This window comes from Amblyomma americanum, chromosome 3, assembly GCF_052857255.1.
Source record: "Amblyomma americanum isolate KBUSLIRL-KWMA chromosome 3, ASM5285725v1, whole genome shotgun sequence".
In the NCBI taxonomy this organism is placed as follows: Eukaryota; Metazoa; Arthropoda; class Arachnida; order Ixodida; family Ixodidae; genus Amblyomma; species Amblyomma americanum.
The window spans coordinates 120,635,819-120,658,329 of record NC_135499.1 but is presented as its reverse complement, the minus strand read 5'-3'; the positions used below and the strand labels follow the sequence as shown (position 1 = coordinate 120,658,329).

The following is a 22,511-nucleotide window of genomic DNA, read 5'->3' as shown; positions in this document are numbered from 1 at the left end:
GCTCCGGAAATTTCGATCACCTGGGGTTCTTTTACGTGCACTGACATCGCACAGCACAGGGGCCTCTAGAATTTCGCCTCCATCGAAATTCGACCGCCGCGGCCGGGATCGAATCCGCGTCTTTCGGGCCGGCAGCCGAGCGACATAACCACTCAGCCACCGCGGCGGCTGTAATACCCAACATATCTTGAAAAAAAGTCTTTATTGTGGAATAGATCGAAGACAGTCCCTTTAATCGCATTTGGTGGATAATTCAGATCCGGTAGCGCATCTTTTCAGCCTAACGAAACAGTGCGCCCAAGTATAAGTCACCGCCTTGTTTTAAGCGCAATCTCATAAAAGCAGATTAGTTTAAAAATCTCTTTTAAGAATAATTTAACATTGAACATCGCACTGCACACGGGGATGTCAGTGCACGTTAAAGATCCCCAGGTGGTCGAAACTATTCCGGAGCCCTCCATTACAGCACCTCTCTCTTCCTTTCTTCTTTCAACCCCTCCTTTACCCTTCCCTTACGGCGCGGTTCAGGTGTCCAACGATATATGAGACAGATACTGCGCCATTTCCTTTCCCCCAAAAACCAATTATTATTATTATTCACGAGGCTGTTGTGCGCCTTTTGAAAGCTGCATGGCTGACTCCGACTGACATCCTCAGCACTGCAATAATATTGATAATAAGAATAATTTTCGACGATACGCGTTTTATAACGTCTCAAAGGAAGTTAGTAACCATAGACGTTTTGCTCTCTAAGAGCCAGTGACAACCACAGTGCCATTTTGCGCAACTGCGGGCAGATTCAAAGGTTGAAACATTGCCTTCCTGTCCACCGTGTACACAGATAGCCAAGATAGCCACATGCTCGGGTCTCACACCGAGGCGATGAACTGTAGAGCCAAATAAATAGCGTAAATCTCAGCAGTCGTTGATTCTGTCGCGAGAGCCAATTTACATGCCCGTCTCTCATTCGTGTGCGGAATCACAAATGCGGACGCTGATGAACTTTTGAAGATTGGAACCGTCAGCATACACATGAATGTAACCGGGGTACCGCATCTGTATTGATTAAAGTGCTAACTGCTGAGCAGCGAATATCATCATGTCACGTTTCCTATTTATCCCTTCGACAGACAAATGTATTTTAGGCGTAGCTAAAACCGATGGGGGATTTTCTGTGTCTCCTTTCCGAAATTCATTGCTTGGAAGGAGCTGGTGGTGGTGTTGAAACACTTGATTTGAATGGCTTCCATCAAGTTCTTGAAGTGGGGAACCTAATGGGTGCCTTTCATGCTTGGTTATCAGGCGGAAAATGTGCCTGCAGGTCTCTGTTGTTCGTAACACTTCCAACAGAGGCTGCCATGACTCAGCAATTACCAGAGCGCTGGAAGTCGCTTGAGGAGCTCCCAAACACACAGGGAAACCCCAAGCTAACAATCTTTGCAGGCTCGGAGGTTCGCGACAGACCATGAAGAATTGGTGAGGAGCACGCAATTTTTTTATAGATGAGTGCATTGTGAACTGTGAGCAGAGATGATGAAGAACATCCCCAAGACATACTTGCAAGCCTTCAGATTCTTACGAGTAAAAGGCAGAACGGCTGTTTTTTCATGAAAGAGCATCATCTATCTCTCTTTTAAAAAGCAGTCAGTGGTATTAAGGCCTTCTTGCAAGGTCGACTGGATGAGGCCTGCAGTTTTGCCAGGAACCCAAATGCAGGCATCATCGGCGTATAACAAGCGGTATAAGCCAGAAGGGAGCTTTCGCGGCAAACCGCCATCATGCAGTTAGAAAGAAAAGCGCTTAGCACACTGCCCTGCGGCACTCCTTGCATTAGCTTATGTTCCGCGCTTTTTCCTCCACTTGACTGCGTGAATATTTTCCTCACACCGAGGTCTAGCAAACTTGAGAGGACATGAATATGACTTACAATATCGAATGCACGCTTGATATCCAAAAATACTGTGACGGTGATATTGCCTTTGCTACGGTCATACTCTACACATATTACTAGGTCCATGTTACACATGTTACATGTTACATGTAATGCTACATGTACCATGTTACGCATGGTACTACGCCGTGCTCGTTGCTAGACAAAGTCACATTAACGAGTTGGTGCAGTCTTCTGTTTGCTTTCACAAACACCAGCCCAAAGTGCAACCCTAAATGGAAACTTCCTTTTCGTGTTCTCTTCGCGTGTAAAACTCGACAGCTGCATCGTAGTTCAAAGTTGTTGCCAGATTGTCCTCCAAATTAACATTACATTAAATTAGCGTGGTATTTTTAAACGTTGACACTCTTATGCCGCTCTTATGCAACCTTCAAATAAAAAATAATCGCAAAGCGCTGCACATACATCTCAAAACTTCAGTCTCAAAGCATTTTTCATATGGTGGTGAAAATGCCGTAGACAACAGGCGAGTATGACAAGGATATGCCGCTCGAAACAACGAGAACCACTAAAAATGCCGAAAGGACTTGCACTGAACTTCCAAGAGTTAATTTAGAGCGAAGAACAGCTTACAAATGCGACAAAAACCCACGTGACAGCACCGAAGCACGAAAGTAATGGACAACAAAACACAAACGATTTGACTGGCGGGGCACTGAAATAAACTCTATTTCACCAACGTGCCTCCGCTAAAGACCGGCTGCAATTCGGTTGACTTGTGCACAAAGAGAAATCAAGAATTCGGGAGTTTCAGCAGCAACAGGTACGCTCAGCGTCCGCAGAAGGAAATGCCTGCAGCTCTCCGCCGAGTTCAATTTAAAGCTGACAGGGAACTTTCGAAATATGATTCAAAAGTAACCACAGCAATCTCGAACAATGCAGCTGGGAGTGGATGCGATCATACGAGATAAAGAACGTCACACCTCGTGTCACAAAGTGATAAAGCCACACGCGGGTGGCTTTGAGCACAAAAAAACTGTATACATCTTCGCGGCAAAATCAAAAAGAGCTAAATGGGATCTAGAACTTGAGGATCTGAGCACCGTTGGCTTCTTTGTCTTTTACAAAAATCGTTTTTAACTGTACAGCTTAAAGGCTGGCGTTAAGCGAAAAACTCGACGCTGTCCCGGTGGCACCGCGTTGTGTCAAGAAAATCACCTCACTCGTGACGTCACGTGTGGAGCTTAGCAATGAAAATTATCGAAAAGATGACTTATAATGTGAATGAAACGTCTCAAACTACTAACTTCGCAAGTCTATGATAGAGAAAGGGCAGGTTGATTGGTTTCTTGCAAACGCAAAGTGAACAAAGGAGGCGGAAGCCTCGGGAACTTTCCAACGGTTCGACAGGAGAAAGTATACAAAGCACAAGTCGTTTTCTCGAAACGTAGCCAGGATCCCTGCGCCTTTGCCATCCCTTGTTCACGGTGTCCTCCTGTCGAAACGTTGGCAAGCACTCTGAGGTTCCCCCTCTATTGTTCAAGTTGTGTTTGTTAACTTTATAACGCAATTTATTTTGCGTAAACAAAAGTTCCCACGACTTTTGGTTGGAATTGGAACCCCTTATAGCCAGACACGCTACCGACTAGGCTACGTGGGCACGGTTATCAGGCTTCGGTACAAATCGGGTGATGTGCGTATGGTGATGGCTTAATTTTCAATCTAATAGTTTGGTAATTAATGCACATAGAGACGTGCTAATTAATGAGATGCTATTAGAATAACGTTCTGCACTAAGCTGCCCCGTGGAAGAGTTTAAAAGACAAGATGGCGGAATCTGTGTTGTGATAATTGCGATATATGAGAGTGCCACCAAAGAGCAGAGACTGTTTGTGGAGAAAAACGTCTGCAAGGAGTCATTAGCGCTCTCGCTTCATACCCTTAAAGGCAGAGCTTAAGTGTCATCTCAATTTTTTTTTAATCAGCTCCTTCAAACAGTCAGAGCTTAAATTTTTAACACTTGAAAGCTGCTTAAAAAAAAATTGGCAGTGGCTTAGCTCGGCTATGCCAGGATGACCGCAGCGAGAGGCACTTTTCCCTGGCTGAGCTTATTGTGGTCTCTGTATGTTTATCAATGACAGACATTGGGTGGACCCATCTTTTATTTATTTTGCTTGACAGAGACGAAGACTGGTCAATGATCTATGCAGGAGCATGCAGCGTTCTCAATTTTGTCGATACAGTATTTCGATTTGGTAGAGCGTCTTTAGTATACACGCTCTATAGTAGTTCCCCATTGTGTAGTCTGGACGTAAGGGTCCAAAGCTAAAGTCAAACTTTTATTTCATATACTAACTAAGAAAGTCCTGTTTCCTTTTGAAATCACCCAAAGTCACACACATCTGCGAAACCGTGCCGTAGGATGGTATACACGTGGTAACAACATCAATCGTCTGCTTGACAGATGTTCCCGGTGCCACGTAGACTCCTTGAACGATAATGCTGCTTTCCAGATGCCGAATACAGCCAGCTTCACCGTTATTCATCGCGATCGAAGGGAGATGTCTGACAGCGGTGATGCTTTGTTTCACGTACGCACAGACTCCAGCGTTCTTATTTGGTTCAAGCTAACTTCCAAACGACAACCACAGGATCGGAAGACCTATATCTTCTCTTCTCTATACCGGAGTTTAGCAGCGGCTAGACTCTCCTTCTCTGCATGCATGTCAAACGTTGTGTTACAGACGCCCACTACATCTCCGCCTTTTATACGCAATCCTGCGCATGCGACGTGGTGTTCGGGTGATAGAGCGGCGTGCGCCGAGGGGGTGATGAAGAACGCGGCGCAGCTGTGGGGTCTCTCTGGTTACCATGGTATCGGCGCATGCGCACAACTGCTCATCCGCGTGACTTCACGCTAAGCTTTGACGGTGGAGCGGGCGCGCGGCCGCGACGACGGCGAAGCGCACGCCGCACTTTGCTCCTTTTCGGTTGCAACTGTAACGGTGCATGCGCACCACTTTCCTCTCCCATGTACCGCGAAATGCTCGACTGGTAGCCCAGTGTAGCTCTCGCTACAAAACTGGTGCCCTTGGGTTCTCGCAACTGGGAAGGATTCAACCGATTAGAAAATTCTTGTTTTAGATCAAACCCTGAAGCCAGTAACAGGCGACCATGCTTTCTACATTGCGAAAATGGCGTGCATCACCATCAACGTGCCATCATCATCAACCATTACGTAATGTATTAATCACTATATCATCATTTCCTCAATCTTTTCTCCAACAAGCTAGCGCTGATCACTGGCCAAAACAGGAGAGTAAGGCCCTCTGTATTTCGTTTTGTTCTTGCAGATGCTTGATGAAAAGGCGTACAAGCTTGGCACTCTTCGCAGGAGGAATCTGCCTATTTGCCTGCATCGTGCTTCACACATGGAGAGGTTTACAGCTGGCAAATCTCTGTCAGTGTTCAGGACGGGGCCCACGTACTATGGATACAGAGCGAGGTTATATGTAGTTGCTATTTTAGCTTGTCATTACCTTCCGCCTATAATTTCTGCGAAATTTCGCGGCAGGCTTTCATGAATAATGTCATTATCTAATGAGAATGTTTTGACATGGCGGCCCCAGCTGACTGGTAAAGGAAGTGGCGAGGAGGGGCTGACTTTATGAAGTGATTACTGTTTGAGAATCTGCTCGCCAGGTTTATGAAAAGTTTAAATCCTGCTTAACAGTCAGACACCTCAAGACACTCCTGCACTCTCTCAGATTAACTCACCAGGTAATAATTTTTCATACCCATGTAGAACAAATGACAAGGTGCATATCTGTTATTGCTTCCTCTACTCATATACGTGCAGCCTTACCAAGCCCTGTCTGACACCAGTGCACTAAAATCAGTTCAGAGATGTTGATTCCACCATCTGTAAAACCTTTTTTTAAACTCCATCTCGACCTTGGGCGTAAAGGAGTACCTTTGAGCTAAAGGAACATTCCTCCCGTAGTGAGTGATCTGCTACCTGGGCGATCAACGAGAAGCTTCTGAACAATGGTTTGCGTTGTGCCGTGATGCTGTGTTCGTGTGGTATGTGCTTCAGCAGACTCTTGAAAGCAGTACTGAGATTGAGATCACACCTTTCACTAAAAGGCCACCGTCAGTAATGGGACACCTTACACTAAAAGCTGTACACTGCCAGTAATGGGACACTCCGGTAAGCCATGTGAGCATTTCGTGTTCATAGGACCGTTTGGCTTGTGTAAAAACCGCATGATAGATAAACACGCATAAAGAGGTCACTATTGAAAGAACCGTGTATTTTAACGCGCGCGCGTGTGTGTGTGTGTGTGTGTGTGTGTGTGTGTGTGTGTGTGTGTGTGTGTGTGTGTGTGTGTGTGTGTGTGTGTGTGTGTGTGTGTGTGTGTGTGTGTGTGTGTGTGTGTGCGTGTGTGCGTGTGTGTGTGTGCGTGTGTGTGTGTGTGTGTGTGTGTGTGTGTGTGTGTGTGTGTGTGTGTGTGTGTGTGTGTGTGTGTGTGTGTGTGTGTGTGTGTGTGTGTGTGTGTGTGTGTGTGTGTGTGTGTGTGTGTGTGTGTGTGTGTGTGTGTGTGTGTGTGTGTGTGGCTGAAAATGCGTCTCCAAAACACGAACATTCGCCCACCGCTCACACACTACAATCCTTCAAATATTTTACCCGCCACCATCTCCGGCTTTCAGAACGCCTCAAGGATGTAACAACCTACCATCACCCTCCAGCCGTCGGAAGCAGCCTCCGATTTGTGCCTTTCTGGACTCCAACCGTTAAAAATGTATTTACGAACTGCCACTCTTCACCCATCACCCTCCCACCTCCATCTTCTAGAAGGGCTCCAAAAACAATCTTCCACTTACCTTCCACTCCCGGAGGCGTCCAGCCACTACTGACATTCACTCTTCAGAAACAGCCCCCAATGGATGCACCTGCGGGCGCCCACCGGTAAAAATTGATCTTCCACCTACGAGACTGCACCCACAACCTATCCACCTCCATCATCTAGTACGCCTTCACACACAGCCTTCCGGAAGCACCGCTCTATGTGTGCACATTCGAATACCCACCGGTTTTTTTTTAAATGCATCTCCCACCTAAGCTCTTCCACAAACAGACACCATTAAGAAGGCCTTCATCTGAGTGTGATTGCTGTGGATGCTTCATGTATGCCGTCGCCAAAGCGTAAGAATGCCAACAAGTGTAATTCGCTGGTATCAGACACCAAGAATCTGAAGTACGACATCGAGAGGCAGATATGTAAGCAGCTAGGCAGATAGTTCCAGATCCAGCCCTTAGAAAACAGCGTGACGATGCCGCCCGATAGCGAATGGCATGTTTTTTTTTTATAGGCAGATCCATTTTGCAGTTACATTTTATTTCAGTAGCATCTTTCTACGCGTAATCATTAACGCATGGCCGCGAGCGCACGCATCGCTTATTTTTTCTCTCTAAAGTGTCTACACCACTGCCACAAGCCCGCCTGGCCTTGCCTATTTCCGCCCTGTTCGACAAAGAAAAACTCAGTTCTTAGAAAAATGCAGCAACTTGTAAAGCCTTTATATTTTTTTAGTTTTAATAATATCTTTGGTTTAACGTGTCGAAATGAAACGGCAGCTATGAGGGGCGCTGTAATGGAGGACTCCAGATTAGCTTAGACCCGCTGTGGTTCCTCAACGTGCGCTGGCATCATTCATCACATGCGTGTTTCTTGCATTTCACAGCCACTGGTCCCTTGTGGCAGGTCTTATTTTGCATCTGGCGTCTGAGACAAGGAATTCCGCCGGAAGTAAATGTTGCAAAATGTGGTTGGATCTTTGCAGCCGTTACATATTTAGGGTACATGACACAAAGAAAGGGATTGGTTTTATGAGATTTATCATCCCAATTCGACTAAAGGCTATGGGGACACCGTAGTGGAGGACTCCGGAAAATTTCGACTACCTGGGGCTCCTTAACGTCACTGACATCGCACAGTACTCGCGCCTGTAGCATTTCGCCTGCATAGAAAGGAGATTGCCAAGGCCGGGATCCAACCTGCGTCTTTCAAGTCAGCAGCCGAGCACCACAACCACTGAGCCACCACGGGGGTACCAAAGAAAGAGAAGCTATTCGCCCTCGGTGCTTTATGACTTAGAACAGTGCTACCCAATAAAAAAAGAGAATCTTTTTACGCGTAATCTACGCGTGCATGCGAAAAATGGACGCCCTAATAATAAAATGTTCACATCAATCTGGCGTGCAAGCTCAAAAATAGCCGAGACCCCACTAGTGAAGCACCAATTAGGTTTCTTTTCTTGACACCAGACCTCTCACAGTTTTGTTGTAGCGTAGACTGGGTGCCATTTTTTCTTTGCCTAGCGCAGGCAGCCTTCGTTGTACAAAGCTAACAGGCCGCATATCTCAGTTCGTCACCAAAAAAAAAGTGTGCCGTGTTGCTAGAAAACAGGGACTCAACCCAGTCCCGACCCTCTTCGGAACCGTTCCATTGAGTCGTTTCGGTTCGGTTTCAGTTAAATGATGGCGAGAACAGCATCGGTTCGAAGAAGTTCCGGGTGTGGGAAAAAATTTAGGTTCGGTTCCATTTCGTGTTCAGGTTCGGTTCCGGTTCGACACCCTCTTTGTGAGGCCCCCAAACAAGGTTATTCAGAAGGAACCCCTGTCCACTCTGATTATGTTTTCCTCCGATCAAAACAATTGCCTGCAAATTCTTTTGTTATTTCTGCATTTCTAGAGCCGCTGTCAGGCGTTAGATAGGTGGCCATTGTACTTCAATAAGGTATGTTACCCTTCGGACGAAAATAATTATTGTTAATGATACAAACATATCATAAGTAGTCTAAGAAATAAAACACAACCTAGCTTCTATTGAGGTGGTAATTAAGATTTATGCTTGATTTTCTTCTATCGTTACATATTTCTGGGTTGAATACTAGTATAAAGGGCGTTTCATCGAAGATTTTACCCAAGTATCAAAAATAGGATTTTCGAGTTAGAATAGCGCTTTTTTTCGGCATAGCAATGTAAGCGGTGTAATACTTCATAATACAGCTAAGACGTGCTAACTTTCAGCTTGGTTGACTAATATCGAATAGTTAGCTTTTCAACTAACACTTTTAGGCTCCTTAATTATTGACATTATGGATATTACGTAAGAACTGATATGGATATTAAGTAAATAATATCCATATCAGTTCTTAGTTTTTTCTAAAACCCGCTTACCCTCGGCGCTGTGCCTCTACAAAACTGTATTTCTACGAGTTGCGAGCACTGCAGAGGTTGCTTTGTCTGCAAGCTTCTGGAGGGCTTATGTATTTTTCCGCGATGCAGCCATGATTTGTTTGGTCAGAGTGCTGAAGGTATCCGCGTTTTCGAAATTCTAAATACAGATATAGATATTACTTACAGCGGGCTACACGCCTCTTAATAATTAAGCTGCCTAACAGCAACAGTTAAAAAGTTTATTATTCAATATTAGTTCACCATCATGCTAGTTAGCACGCCTTAGTTGAATTCTGATGTACTGCACCGCTGAAAATTCTATGGCGAAAAAAGCACTCTTCTAGCTCAAAAAGTCTATATTTAAAAATTGTTTAAAGACCTAGCTGAAACACCCTGCTTACGTTGGTGTTTTCCTGCTGGAGGCGTTGCTTGCTGTCGTAATTGAAACGTTCCTGTATGGCAATGGTGCAAATTTTTGAGCTGTCATGCTCGTTTCTGAGAGTCAAAACTATCGTGAAGACTTTCGCATATACATTTATATAACTTCCTTTTTTCATTAACTCATCTTGGGAGTAGCTGCTATTTATAAGAGACATCTCAGATATTGTATTATTTTATTATTTCTCTTTGCAAAAATACGAACCACATGTAACATATTTTTAAAACGCACTTGAAGTAAAGGTTGCTTTCTTCACTTCAATCTTCAAAAATTGAACTCCATGAACTCTTGAACGTATAGTGCAGTGGGGTCGTGTAGGCACCCAGGGAGATACGTGTTCCAAATCCCTTGGTCAATAATGTCATTCATTTATGTCGCTCTCTTTCTCAGAAATCGATTCAGTGGACTCGACCCTGGAGCGGACGCTTCCGGCCACCTTCAGAACGGTCCTGGAGGCGTATCCTGTCGTTCCTTTTGCGGACGTCAATATAGTGCTGATCGTTAGCTACTACAGGTCGGGCTCAACATTCGTTGGCGAGTTGCTGTCCTCGGGACCCCGCACATTCTTTAACTTCGAGCCTCTGGTGCTGTTCACCATCAGCGGCCGTGTACGTCCCGGAAGAGAGGGCCACGCTTTCCGGCTGCTCGACGAATTGGTGAGGTGCCGGATGCTGAAAGTGCCCTTGTACACAGTGTGGTCCGACAATAACCCTTATTACAAGAACAACTACTTTCTGGCGGACCTTTTCGGAGGCGGTGAGTCGTGTTCCTCTCCAGGACACGTGTCGGCGCTGTGCTCGCGGGCCAGACGCAGGTGTTCAAGTTCACCAGACTTTCCGTGGGTCAGGTGAGGATGCAGACATAATTTATCGCTTTGAGGAAGAGTCAGTTATTCCCATATAAAACGCAGCAGGTGAACTTCTCCGGAAGCATCTTCGGTGTCTGCAGTATCCGGACGTTTGTGCATGCTCTAAGATGGTCTAAACGATGGTAATCTAGAAGAGCGAGTGGGCGGGCTATTTGGTTTTTTGCATGGTGAGGAAAAAGAGCAGGAGTAAAAAACAAGGAACATTGAAAGACATACATGGTCGCTGACTATCAACATAATTTTATTTCGATGTAAAGACGATATGTAGAGAATAGAAAAGAGGCCGTACATCGATGAGGGGGTTGCTCCGTCACACGAATTAAGACAATAGTCACGTCGGTGAGTAAAACATGCATTTGTGAAAGAAGTGGCTGTGAAAGGCGATTACGGGAGAGGTGGGTGTAGTGGCTCGTCGTGCAAAAAACTGATAAACGCTAATGGAAATTGAAATAACAAGTGCCCAAAAGAAGCTAAAAAATATGAAAACAGAAAGCTGCAATGGTGTACAGGGCCTTAAAAGAAACATTAAAAACTAATGCAAGGTGCAATTATAGGGGCCTAAAAGAGGATAAAAACTTAAAAACCAGAAAGCTTCGAGGTGTAGAGGGCCCTCAAACAAAAAAGCATTAAAAACAGTCTGACAATAATACTGGGCCAAGGTCCCAAAACGGAGCAGTTGAACAAAAAACACACTGATGCGAGCAGTGAAACACTCGAGCTAAGTCACCGGTCACAACGCATGCCCAGCTCTGCTTAGTAGCTTCAATGCTTTCGCAGAAAGACATTCGTAGACAGCTGTTAAAATATTTTCATGACTTAATCTCAAAGGCTTGGGCATGCCGGCACGCATGGAGTGATGCGTTTAACTGTGGTTCGCACTAAACGCAATGCTGCTTTCTTAACTGACGGCACGAGCACAAATCATGCATCTTTTTTTTGCATCAAGCAGTGAAGGTGATGAGGCATCAAGCTGTTCGGCTCATCCAGCTACTTTACGGTGCTGACTAGGTTGCTAAGCAATTTTTTTGCGATATAAGCAACATAATTGACGCAGGGCGCCGGAAACTTGACATTACAATGTATTAACTGTATGTCAACATTCTTTAAGAATTTAGTTACCTCGCAGGTAGATGCCTGGGTTCAGAGGCACCCGGACCTCGCAGAGTGCATCCGCGTGGTCAACCTTGTTCGCGACCCGCGGGCCATCTACTCCTCGCGCCGTGGTCTTCGTTGGTGCATGGACCACGAATCCTGTGGAAGTGCGGCGGCTCTTTGCACTCAGATGCGCTCCGACCTCGATGAATTCGAGAAGCTCGCTAGAAAAATGCGCCTAGGCCGTACGCACAGGCTCCGTTTCGAAGATCTGGCCTCTGAACACGCAAATTGAACGGCGCGCCTCATTGCACGACTCGGTTTGGACTTTGCGCCGTTCGTGTCAGCATACCTAGATAATCACACGTCGGCCAACGCCGACGATCTCCGGAACGCACATTCGACTAAGAGGAACACCAAACAAGTGGCCGACGCTTGGAGACCAAAACTGTCCAAAAAACAGGCCGAGGGAATCGCGAAGACGAGCGGCGATGTATTGCAACGGCTCAACTACGAACGCCTGTAGACTGAGGTGCCCGCTGTGGAACATGACGAAATACCTGAGATGCCCCCACCAGACCTTTTTCATAGAAGCACACCGCATTTGTTGAAAAAAATGACGGGACGTGATATTCCTTCATTCTCTACCTCTGGTAAGCTTAGCGCGTGCGGATTACCCGAAGAGAAACATGTTAGCTCTGTCGGAAGCGGTTTGAGGGCGACCTCTTCGGAGGGCGATAGCAGGAATAAGAGCGCCATGAAAGCTTAATTTTTCTAGTCTGTTGAAGAAACACTTGTCTGTAGCTTTTATACGTCATTCTTGTCTTCACAAACTGCTTTTGTGGCAAAGCAGCTCCTCTTCGCGGTAGTGAAGACAGGACAGTTCCCCAGCAGCCAGGAATTCGAATAATATCTTGAGGCTTGAGAGAGTACCACGCATCGTTGGACTTATCCCTCTTCATCACATCAAAATCCGCCTCTAGCTCCATTTTTGTTTTGCCTTCAAGGCAGCTTCGCGGCACAGATCAACTTGTGGACACTCGACGGGCCACAAATGCAAGTGCACAACATGAAGCTGTAATGGTGAAAGTTCAGTGCCTGTCCCTCGAACGAAATTGTTCAGGTGGAAGTAGTAAATGACAGTTAACCTTCTAGTTTACTACGTTCGCTTTATGGCTGCATTTGTATTTCACTATTCACACGACATCTGTCGCGGTATTAACACGACGGACAGTTTGTCAAATAAATCATTGAAAAGCGGGGTCATATCATATTCCCACTCTTTGTAAAGATGATAGCGGGTGGGATAAAAAGTTAAAGCAGCTCTGCCGTAATTGTGAACTCTTGTCACCGTTGTGTGCTAGCATTTACTGAGAAAGTGCACGAGGTAGCTTTTAGTCCCAATCACAAGCGATGAACACTCCCATTGGCCATTGCGACGCCCTTGTGTTGGCTGCAGCAAATCACCATAGCGCGGCCACTGTGCACACAACCACAGAACAAGGCAAATATGCTCTTAAGCCTTCGAAGAAGCAGTAAAGGAGCCAAAAAATGAAGAATGCATACTAGGGGGGGAATGGTAGTTGAAAGGAACAAACAGCAATAAAATTTCAATGACATGAATATCTAAAGCATGCTTATTAATCACACTGTGAAATAGCATTCAGTGCATGTGATATTCGCTGAGGAAGAAATTAATTCCTTCCAAATGCAACTTTGTTTGCCTATTTCAAGCAGTCTACGTCAGGTGTCATCTTAGGGAACTATCGCAAGTACGCATTATTTTGCGTTTCACATGGCCCTTACCTCTAGTTAGTAAGTCTCATGTATTTCAAATTGACATAAAGGCTTACATGCTGCAATGTCACATTGCAAAGTGCTCTCCTATTCAGAACTAGGAACCGTATATTACAGCAAAAACTAAGTCCCTAATCTACCCGGAAGACGACAAATGGGGGTCTTGTGAAGCATAGATTAGCGAACGCAAATAAAATAGCCTCAGCCGATCATGTCTATTCGAACATACGTTCAGCGCCATTCTTCCACAAAGTATTGGAAGCAGAACGATATTGAATTCGCAAGTCACTAACTTTGTGCGCATCAACCGCGATCTGAACTATCTTCATGACTTACAATAATGGACAAAAGTTTCCGAGGTGCGGATTCGAGGCATATGTATTTATGTGTGTGGGGGGGGAACTGCAGGGAACATATGCGCGTATGCACACATTTGCCTTTTGGGAATCTCATGCCAAGCATTCGGAAATGTACGCCAGCCAATGTACAATTTTTTTATTATCCAAGCAACTGCGTAGGCTGCAGATGCAGCTGGTGAGTTATAAGTGCCTTTACAGTTGTGTGCCTACTCGCTATTCTGTCTGCCGCTGCCCCAACGCAAGCATACTTAATATGTTATCCACGACAGGATTGAAGGCGTTCTCTCCTGTCGTTTTAGAAAAACATCGCTTTCTTAAGCAGAGCATCGAGTCGCGTTTTCAATTTTTTACAGGGCTCAGTGTTTATGGCACTCGGCTGCTAACCCAAAATACGCGGATTCGATCCCGGCCGCGGCGGTGAAATTTCGAGGGAGGCGAAATTCTAGATGCCCGAGTAGTGTGCGATGTAGTGCACGTTAATGAACCCCAGGTTGTCGAAATATCCAGAGCCCTTCACTATGGCGTTCCTTATAGCCCGAGTCGCTTCGCGACGTTAAACCCGCATAAACCATAAAGCAATTTGTTAATTAAAGGGACCTAGAAAGGGGTTCTCAATATAGTTGCGATATGTCTGGGATGTTAAAAGACGCCGCTTCATAATTATCCTCTAGCAAGAATTATTTTAATACGTTTTCAGGAAGCTGAGTTATATGCCGACAAAATTCGAACTTCCACGTCTTTGCGCTTTTCCTTCTCTCGCACGCCAAAACGGCGGCGCTGCTCCACTGGCCAAACTAAAGCCCCTTGATAATTTTGGGCTTTAGGCTCAACCTACTCGGACCCTCCCCTACCTCAGCCGCCTGCCGCGCGCGCGGAGTGGCCCCGTCCGCGGTAGCGCGTGATGTCTGAAAGAATTTGGCGCTGTGAACCAATGATAACCCCCAATTGCTGACCTCACTTGCACGACGTGACGTTGTATGCCAGGTATTCGCGCGAAAGCCCCGCACCGCGTGTCGCCGCAAGGTGCAAAAGTGGGAATTTAAAAATATGTATTCTAAATTTCCCGCTCGTTTTTTAGGTCTCGTACGCGGCAGGGACGCTCGGTGGCCTGTACTCTACATAGTGCAAGTGTTTTAAAGCCAAGCTTAAACACCCTTTTCAGTCGCCCTTTAATGCAACGCACGCACATCCGCGGATGATCTCAAAGCAACCAGCGAGCAAAAACAGCCTCACGGAAGCGAAAATTAAACTACGCAGGGTTGTTCTTTAAGGTAACGCAATCACTAAATTCAAGTCAATGCTCTTAGATCCCTTTCACAGCCGTTAGTTCACTCACTGAGCGCTAAAACCTGTCGACGCAGTTGCTGGTAGTTGTCGAGTCATGCTCTGTGCATTTATAGACTGCCGCTTGGAGGGAAACGGCGCTGTGCTGGCCTACTACAGGGATCTTCCCTATGTGAAATCTTTCTTCGGCTTCTTTTTCGTAGGGCCTCTGTAGACTGGGACTGTACCAGCTTCTCCATGAGAGGATGGTTGAAGTTTTAACGCCAGAGCATAGAAGGGCCGTGAAGACGGCAACTTTGTGGCGGCGTCGGCGTCAGGGTGAAGGCTCCAGCTGCCAGGTGCCTTTCATGGCAGATGGTGTTTACGGGGATTTCCCTTTCTCCATGAGCCACCTTTCAAACTTCCCCCACAACCCTCGCCACTGGTAGGCAGGAGGAGGGAGACGCCGGACGAATAATTGAAGAATTAGTCGGCAAAAATGGAAATGACATAGAAGAAAATGACTCGAACAGCAGGCCTACATGCTAAATAGAGATCCTTCCGAACAACAATCTCTAGCAGCAACATCAGCGTTTCGCAGGGGCCGGTGTTGCTGCTATAAAACTGTGCGAAAATGAAGCCGGCGAAAGCTATTTCCTTTCTCATCGCTCCGGATGAGCATCTTGGGTCTCAAAAGCCCATCGATGAATGTGTTCGAAACAACCACCAGCCGATGCAGTGGCGACCTTTGCGGCTTTGCGCCGGTAGTGGCAATAGGACGCGCCGCGACCTATCGATGGGACACATTGTGCGTAGGAATCAGAACTGGAATAGACTGTCGAGTGAAAGAAAAATGTCATCGCTTATCGTTCATATCAGTCCGAGTGATCGCACCTAAATTCTGTGCTTCCTCAAAACATGTCCCTGGTCCTCCTGTACAACACGGTACAAACCTGGGCCGTCGTTAATTCACCGGCATTACAGCTGTCATTACGCCAAAACCGACCTGTTGCAAAGAAATTTTCCAATTGGTACAGAGTGTGATTACGTCACAAGTGTCACATGAAATCTCAGGACGAATCGCAGCGCTCCGTCAGATTTGAAAATCCGTCACCACCAGTGGAGCTGGTTAGTTGAGACTGTATCAACATCGCTACTGGAGGGAGCAAGCATACGAGGGGTCGTCCGAGTGTTAATTGAACTGATGAGGTCGTAAAAAAATGAAATAAAAACTATAGATCACTTCTACTACCCGCATTAGAGGAATTTTGAAAACGTTTACGCGTTCTGGACACTGGTCGCCATTCAAACTTGACGCCATGATTGCTTTTCTTATTTCAGAAATTACTCACCTTAATTAACCAGTTTTTCTCATATTATATTCTCTTTTCATCTCAATAACCCATTTTTCAAATTTGGCGCCTCGATTCGTTTTCAAATTTGGCGCTACCGTTTGTTCCCGCCCACTTGCTATATACCCGTCCTGCCTGTTTAATCGTCCATTGACTCTTTGTTTATAATAATTACCTAATTGCTGCACGTCAATCACTATTACTTTTCATTTATCAAGCTTTTTCATTCGAAACTTTTATCTCGTTTTTGCACAATTTCCTACTCATTTCCCGTTCATTCCCATTTTACCGTCCACTCACTATATAAACGTGCGCGCTATTTCGACATCTTTTTTGACAACCTATGACATATTATTTTTGGGAGCATCATTTTCACGTCTTCCTCTTTGGAATACTACCACTCGTTTGGCGATACCTTGTCTGAAAACGTCACAACTGCTTAGGGCACGTTTTGATGGCACGTTTTGCGGACTCGACACCTTTAACGTTGCGCAGAAACGCTATCGCAATAAAAATTGTTAATCGCCGTGAGCGGGGTTCATAGCCGCGGCGGTGCCCAGTGATCAGCTTAGCTCGCCACTGCATTAGACAACTTTGCCATCGCCGCAGCCGAACATCCCGCGTGTTTAACTGCCAGTCTTTCCAGCTGTGCTTTACATGTCGTCGTCTTCATCAAGAACTTCCATCCACGCGTAATGGATCCAGAACCCACCGCTATCCTATTGCCCTCTTAAGGTGACTTAAGAGGCCCTGAGATTTTTTTCAGGCCATGGCCTGAGAATGATGAGGTTAGGTTGATCGTACCTTGACAATACGCGTCATGGGTTAACTACTGCCTAGAGTAGGCATACTAGCGCCCAACTAGCGTTCAAGATTTGCATTAATCCTCTTCCTAGATGCGCCTTCAGCAATGCTGATTAGAGGAAGAGGACATGTTATTGTCCACCAAAGGCTAGCAGACCAGAGCGGCATCACAGTTAATCAGCGCGCGGACTAGGCCGCACAACCTACCCACCACTACGGTGATTATGTGATTACGGCTATGATCCCAATTGCGAGAGCATAAGCAAAGAGTAGGCTTCGAAAACTTGCGCAGGTGGTCATACTTGCTTTGTGGAATTCCGACCCAATCTTCGAATCCATGTGCACAATTCTGTACCGTGCTCTGGAGCTCAACTTGCACTCAGCTTTCTACGACGTGGAGCAACTTTGCTGCTTAGTTTGTGGCTTGGTAACTCATTTAGGAACCACTAAGCATTTTTATTATTTCTATTACATAAGGTAGAATTCCTTGGGAGCTGCCGCCCCCTCTTCCCCTCTTCCCTTTCCTCCAGTGGACGGTAGCAAACCGTTTTCGTCAATGCTTAACCTCACCACCTTTCCTTCTCCTCATCGTCTAATGAGAAGTCATGGGTAAACGTTTCGCAAAATAATTCCATCTCTGACTCCAAAACCTAATGACATCATGTATGGTATTTCATTGCACGAGAAAGAAGCTTAACATAGCTATTGGGTTCGCTCGATTAATATGTTCATGCCAGCATAATAAAGGAAGAAACGACGCACAAACCGAAACACACGAGTAAGCGGGGCCGAATGAGTTCAGCAATATCCGCTGTCAGTCTGGGAGGTCGTAGTATACATGCACATTGGTCCGCTCGTGAATCCATTTTGTCATGATCCACTTCGAGCCTACGAGGACCGGACATCCCACGTGCTCCGTCAGGACGTCCGACAGTTTCTTCTGGTGCCAAAACGAAAAGTGCGCTGGAGCCTCGTTTCCCTCGTACGGTTCTAAATTGTACCAGAAGAGGGCGGCCCCTGCGCGCGGCTTGACTGCGACGGCCAACCTCACGAAAGCAGTGGCGCCCCCTGACTGCACATCCGAGAGTTACACCAACATGGTGGCCAATCGGTTGCCATCCCTGCGGTCCACGCGGTCCGCAATCTTGTCGAAGGGCATCCCGTCCGTATGCGGTGTGTAGTGGCCAGCCAGGCCGTAGTTGGCCACCTGGTACTCCTCAGCAGACTCCAGGAATAGATCCGTGGCAACTGCTATACGATGGCTTATACGCTGCAGCACAGGATAGTCTATTTCCCAAAGCCAGGCAACCTGGAAAGAAATTACGCGATGACACCGTTAAAAATAACGCCCGCTCAAACGTAATCAACTTGAGATTTGTAGTGTCCAAGGATGCTATTCGAAATTATGCACTCTTAAATGTACTACTAACTGCCGCAGTCTAGTACAGTCCATTTAACTACGTCAAAAATTAACCAAGGACGTATACTTTTCCATTGCATAATAATTCACCATAATCATCATAAGCGTAAGTAAGCTCACTTCCGCACAAAATGCTCTACATTTCTCTCCACTTAACCCTATCCTTAACCAAGTACTGCCACCTTACCCCTGCGGCCGTGCTAATCTCATCCACCCAACTGACTTTTTGACACCGTCTGCCATGTAATAAATACCTCCCAGCAATTTCATCAAGGAATAAATTGACAGCTCGATTATTTTATTACCTTAATTCCACAGCCTCTTTTAAATGAATGCGAAAATAAAGCACACCTTATTGCCAAGCATCAGTACTGGTCAAGCGAGTCACATAATGGAAATACTGTTGGAAGTTAAATTCTGCTAAATTTTCTGGCTGCTCAACAGGATAAAAGAAATAGAAATCAGGATTTCAAAGTCTACTTGTATAAGGGAGCACAATATGAATTAAATCTACAATTCCCGTTTTCTGGAAAAACCTAGTAAACAAACCTCGAAAAGGTGCTGCACTGCTAAGTGGCCTCTGTAACACAGACGCACTAACTAATGATGCTTTTTATTTCTAAATGTGTATAAGCCCTGGCGAACAGAGCCTAATTTGCGCTTGATCTTCATGACATTATTTAGGAAGCAGAACAGAACTTATACTTCAGATCTTCACATTTCTGGCGAATTAAGTTGGGCATGCAGCGCGTTCAGTCTTAAGTAGTAGTAAGTGTTTATTGATGAAAAAAATATTAAAAAAGGAAATTAAATGTTTTTTGCCAACCCCGGCATCTACCATCACTGTATCGGCGGCACCTGAGCTGGAGCGGCGGAAATAAAGGAAAGCAGGCAGTATGAAGAAATGAAATTAAAGAGGTGAGGGAACAGCAAGAAATAGCATAGGGAGCGGTCATATTTGCACTATTTACAAATGATAACAATAAAGTTGTCCAGGTTGTGCGAGTGTACAGACAAGAAGGAAAAATAAAATAAAACACACGCGCACAACACTTTGCACACAACGGCTGGGGTGGGGCGCCCAGCTGTTAAACGGCCAAGGTAGTGCACACGGAGGGTTCGGTCACAGCGCATCCCTACGTGGCGCAGAACAGATGGGACGTCAAGCCCATCCGTTCGAGAAATGCACTGAGCCTCGCCATAGTTCGCTTACGGGAGCGCGCACTGCCCTGCGGCCACAATAGTGTCTTGAGCGAGTCTGGGAGTATGCCCAGCGCTATGTAGGCTGCGAGCATATCACGACGAGCGTCAGCGAACGTGGCACAGCGAATTCAATCTTAACTGTCAAAGTCGGGATTTTGGAAAATTAATCTCAGACTGTTCAAAATTTAGTTTCCATAGACATGGACTCATATGAGATTTTTCGCTTCTGACCTTACGTCGAGAATTGTGAAAATTCTGAGAATTAAACCATTTGAAACATTTTTTACACAAGTACTTGCGCACCTTGGTAAGTAAACTTACAATTTTAACCCCTCTAACAATATGCGAGGAAGTATTTGAATTAGCAATTTACAAAGGTGATTTGTTCCCACCTTGCTAATGCGTTTCGAGCTTGTAGAAGCATGCGGCCCAACGCCAGTGTAGACTCCACCTCGCCGAAGCCCATTTCGTGTCGCTTGACGAATTGAGTTTATCTCTGCTGGAGAGAGGAAGCCGTGTAAGAGAACAATCCGGGGTTTCAACGAAAGCACTTCTATTCTAAGTGGCTGAAGCAGCAGCTGTGGGTCCCCGAAGTTTGTTGACATTTTGCAGACTAGCCGGCCCGTCGTAGACCTCAGGTCGGCTTCTTGTTTGTACACAGATTTGTACTCGCCGACGTCTATGCCTGGAGGCCGAGGATAAGGGGTTAGGCGTGCATTACTCCCGAATGCTTGCTCCTGAAGAGGGTACCTCATGTCGTTGTCTTGAAGCCAACGAAAGCCCACTTTCATCCGGCTGGACAGCAATCCAGGAATAATGGCAGCCCGTTCAAGGGCTGTGCGCGACCATTCGGAAACGTTGCCAAAAGGCCCAGCCGCGAAGCAGCCTCTAGCAACAGCAGCCATCTCTTGCGGCGAAACTGGCGGTAGCCGGCGGGACAACATAGAGGACATCCTGGACACCTCGATGCTGTAGGCTTGTTGCAGTTTGCAGATTCCGGCAGCAGCTCCACTCAGGTCCAGGGCGGTTGGCCACCAATCCTGAAAAGACGGAGGCCTTAATGCCCTGCCCAGGCTTTCAATTGGCTGGGGCGAGGTACGGAAGAGTGAATATGTGTACAAACTTCCAATACGGCTTCCCAGGATAAAAGTGGTCAAGCTGTGTGGTTCAGTGTGCCGCGAAAGTCCTCCCAGAAACTGCTCGTACCTAAGAGTGGCTTTCTTCAGACGCCTGTCCTCCCGCCAAAGAAAAAAGCTGACGTCTTCATAGGCAAGGGACTCTGTGACCAAGGACTCTTGCATGTTATCTGTGGAAGTGAACAAATCACCGCGGCATGTGACAAGCTCGTATACAAAAGATAACAAAACACAGTGTCGCCACTTGGACATCCTAACTAGCATTTGTAGCTTCATTTTCTTCTTCCCTGATATCTATGTGCATGAGGAGAGTCTATAAGAAGGCGCTTTGATATGATGTTTAGGGTAGATCTCAACAGGATAAAGCAACGCAAAAATAAACTGATAAATCTGAGGCGCACATCTTAACTTGCTCAGTGTGCATCCGCTTGCGCTCGAAAGTAGCAAAAAATATCTACCCACTATCCCTCGAAAACAAATTAACGCAGGGATGCTTGCTCCCTCCTTTGTCTCTGCGCGTTTCTTTGGGAATTATAATGTACATACTAGCTAACCTTCCCTTTTACTATCGACCCCTGAAGTTTGCAGTGAGGGGAAACGGGAGTCGCTCAGTAATGTTACCTTCTGAAGATCGCTAGAGAGATAATAGAACATATATGAATTTTCGCCCTGAACGGTGGGCAATCTCCCGCGCGCTAAGGACCGGGAGAATATGGTGTTCGGGTAAGGGAAGGGACAGCCATGCAGTGTTGCTTCGAGGCCATTCAGGGAAGACAGATTACCAGTTTGGGGTACCAACGTATTCTCAGACCTTGTTTAGAGATCCTTTTTCGAAGGCCTTTGATCGGGTTACGCATAACAAACTATTTAATAAGGTTGAGACGACAAGAGGTCAAGAGACTATAGTTAACTGGATTAGAAATTATTTATCAGATCGAACACAGTTTGCAGAAATAAACGAACAAACTCCCCACATAGTCCAAGCTGTATCCGGTGTTCCCCAGGGCAGTGTGTTGGCCCCCATCCTCTTTTTAATCTTCATCAATGGTTTAGCCGCTAATGCTAATGTCAACATACGACTTTTTGCAGACGATTGCATCATTTATAAGGAAATCAACACAGTTGATAACCATCAAACCCTTAACAATGCGCTTAAATCTATAACAAAATGGTTCAAGGACTGGCAGATGACCCTTAACGCTATTAAATCAGCTTGTATGACAATAACAAGGAAGAAGCATAATTCAAATTTTCCGTACACCATAAATAACTTACCACTCACTACAGTCACGGAACGTAAATATCTCGGTCTACTAATAAATGATGACCTCCGGTGGAACGACGTGCACATGATTACATCAACAGCTCTAAAACGGCTCTTTTTTTATTAGACGACGTCTGCGACTAGCCCCTGCCCAGGCTAAACTATTAACGTACAACACTTTGGTTAGATCCGTCTTAGAATATGGTAACGTCGTTTGGTTCCCTCATACTAATCAAAACATTGCCAAACTCGAAGCAGTTCAAAGAAAAGCTGTCAGATTTATATTTAACAAATACCAAACAACTGACTCACCAACAGAAGTAATGAAACGTGAGGGGATACAAACACTCCAAATACGTAGTAAACTCGCGCGACACAAG

The 22,511-nt window shown here is 45.8% G+C and overlaps 2 pseudogenes; one reads left to right on the top strand and one right to left on the bottom strand.

The window, feature by feature from the left end:
• The first annotated feature begins 6,088 nt into the window (after nt 1-6,088).
• Nucleotides 6,089-12,062, top strand: LOC144124064 (carbohydrate sulfotransferase 4-like; annotated as a pseudogene).
• A 5,860-nt stretch (nt 12,063-17,922) lies between these two features.
• LOC144124063 (prolyl 4-hydroxylase subunit alpha-1-like) lies at nt 17,923-21,119 on the bottom strand (annotated as a pseudogene).
• Nucleotides 21,120-22,511: the final 1,392 nt, after the last annotated feature.